The following is a 2,703-nucleotide window of genomic DNA, read 5'->3' as shown; positions in this document are numbered from 1 at the left end:
CTAATAAAATAAAGGATGCCCCAAACAGCAGCTCAATAATGATCTTGAAGATAGCCCAAGGGATGATGATGATGATATCTCTCGATACTGTCTTCATGATCATGTGAGGCTTCCTAGTTGCATTTTCCCGCATAGTTTCCATCAGCAGCAGCCCTTGGTTTTATTGCCAAGCTTGTGTAGTTGGCCTATAATTTCACTACCCCGAAGGTGGTTCTCAGGTTAGCGCCGTCAGTATCGCCTGGAAACTGGGTACAAATGCAGAACCTCAGGCCCGATGCCAGACGTGCTTAAAGCATAAACTTTGCTTTAACGAGGTCCAAAGGGGGAATGCCAGGCACCTACCTTACCGTTTGAGAATCACTATCCTAGAACATTCTGCTTGCTTGCCTCTGTGCAGTTCTCATGTAATGTTTATGGTAGACTACTATTGGGTTTAATAGACAGATCTCTTGTCTGCTACAAGGGAACCCTGGTGACGTAGTGGTTACATGTTGAGCTGGGATCTGCAAAGTCTGCAGTTCAAAACCACCAGCCACTCTGTGGGAGAGAGACAGGGGTTTCTACTCCTGTAAACAGTTACCGTCTCAGAAACTCACAGGGACAATTCTACCCTGTCCTATCGGCTCGCTTTTAATCGGCATTGACTCAAAGGCGGTGAGTTGAGGCTGGTGTTTGGTTGTCAGAGTTGGGAGTGTGGCGCTTAGCAGCGTCTTAGCAAAACCCAGAGCAGAGAGTTGGCGGATTCTCTCTCTCAAAAGTCTCACTTCACAGTGTACGTCCAAGGTTCTTGGTTTAGAAGAGAAGATGATCCTAGAAATCCAGTTTTGTTGAGGACAGGAAATTCTGTAAAAGTCAACAACAGGAAGTACCCACGGAATTTCTCTCAGGAAAGTTCTTGGGCAGCTAGGTGCTTCTCTTCTGACATGAAGGGCCCTACATGTCAGACATCCATCCCCACCTCACCAACAGAACGTTTGAACCTTGGGGGCCCACGGCCCCGTGAGAACCTTCTTGGGTGCTGAAGGCAGGACAGATGAGGGCACAGAGGACTGGGGCTTCTCTGGGTCTCAGCCAGGCACCAAAGGAAGGAGCCTCTTGCTGGTGATGCCTGGTGATCTGGTGAGAGGACACGTGCTCACACGCAGGGGGAGACTGCTCTCAAAGGGTCTTTCATTCCGTTGCCCTCCCCAAGGGAAAACACTGAAGTAATTCGGGTAAGTTCTGGCTTTTGAAAGGCCTGAGTTCCCCAAAGGGTGGGGCAGAGGGTGGGCATCCAAACGGACGATGCAGAAAGCTAGGGGCAGATACTTTCAGGGGAATCGGGAGAGCTCCAGAAAACGCAGAACTGCTTCCAGGGTGAGTACGGACCCTTCGCGCAAAACACAGTGAACTGCCAAATGGCCAAGCCCGCGGCTGAGTTAATGCGGCCCGCATTGATTTGGAGCCTTTGAAGTGAGGAGGGTAAACCTTGTTCCCTCTCTCAATGGCAAAGAGCTACCGCCCACTTTCCACCTGGAGGCTCAAGGGATTATTAGGAGAGGAGAGCAAACATGGTGCTTATCAAGTGCTTCCAGGTCTCTCAGCCAGGCAACCCCCCTCCCGCCCCTGCCTCAAGAACCCGGTGGGGCATTTCAATCCTGAGACCTTTGAAGGCAGATGGCTCAGTCCTGGCACGTTCCCGGCAGATCACTGAGCTCAGCCTTGATTTTGCTGGTAGAAAACGGAAACCGAGTCCCGAGGAGGAGCTGGAGAGAGCCAAGGTCCCGCTTGCAGCAAGTATCTGGCAGGCAGAGCAAGAATGAGAACTGAGGCCCTTTGGCTCCTGATCCTGGACTCTTTCACCTTCCCACGGAGAGCCTGGCTTTGCTCTGGCAGCCATGGTCTGTGGAACCATCAGTGTCACTCCATCAGGGTCATGGGCAAGGGTTTTCTTTTTACAGTCTTCCCATGGTGCCCGCTGTAAATTTGTCTTCAGATAGACTGCAAGCCGGGTCCCTGGCAGGGTGCTCCCTCTGGGTGTTCACACCAATCTCTAAAGAGAAAGCCCTCATGCAACCCATGCCTTCTGGTGCTCACCCTGGCCTTGCTGACCACCCTGCTTCTGAGCGCCTACACTTGGCACCACAGCCTTCCCACTCTGTTCTTGAGATGCCCAGGGTTCCCAGGGGGACAGACTACGGTCTGTTCTAGAGTGCAGACTCGGGGGCCACGCTGCGACATATTCCAATTCACAGTAACCCTACGGATGCTCAGTGGGGTCTTCCAGGTGGAAACCTTTATGGGACCACATCAGAGATCTTATCTCCAGTGGACCCACTTGTTCCACGCTGGTCTCTGGACCACAGCCCCACCAAAGCTGTGGCCGTAGGAGACCTTCCTTGTGGCTGCGGGTTCTACGTTAGGCTGCTGACCACAAGGTGGAACTCACCAGCCGCCCGGCAGGAGAAGGATGAGGCTTTCTGCTCCTGAAGAGTTTCAGCCTCGGAAACCCACAAGGGCGGCTGGCTGTTCAGCTTGGACCTACAGGGTGGCTGCGACTGGGAATTGGCGCCACTTCAGTGAGTTTAGGATCTGTGGCGTCACTTGTTTCATCGGGTGTCCAACACACGTCTGGACTGTGCAGTGGACAATCGTGCCCGAGTGACGCTTTCTCGTTTCTTCTTCTCGACAGATTCAGAGCCCAGTACCTTGGACTCCCAGTCT

Source organism: Echinops telfairi, unplaced genomic scaffold (assembly GCF_000313985.2).
Source record: "Echinops telfairi isolate 266 unplaced genomic scaffold, ASM31398v2 ScPeMD7_3533;HRSCAF=4204_1, whole genome shotgun sequence".
Lineage (NCBI taxonomy): Eukaryota > Metazoa > Chordata > Mammalia > Afrosoricida > Tenrecidae > Echinops > Echinops telfairi.
This window is presented reverse-complemented; position numbering follows the sequence as displayed.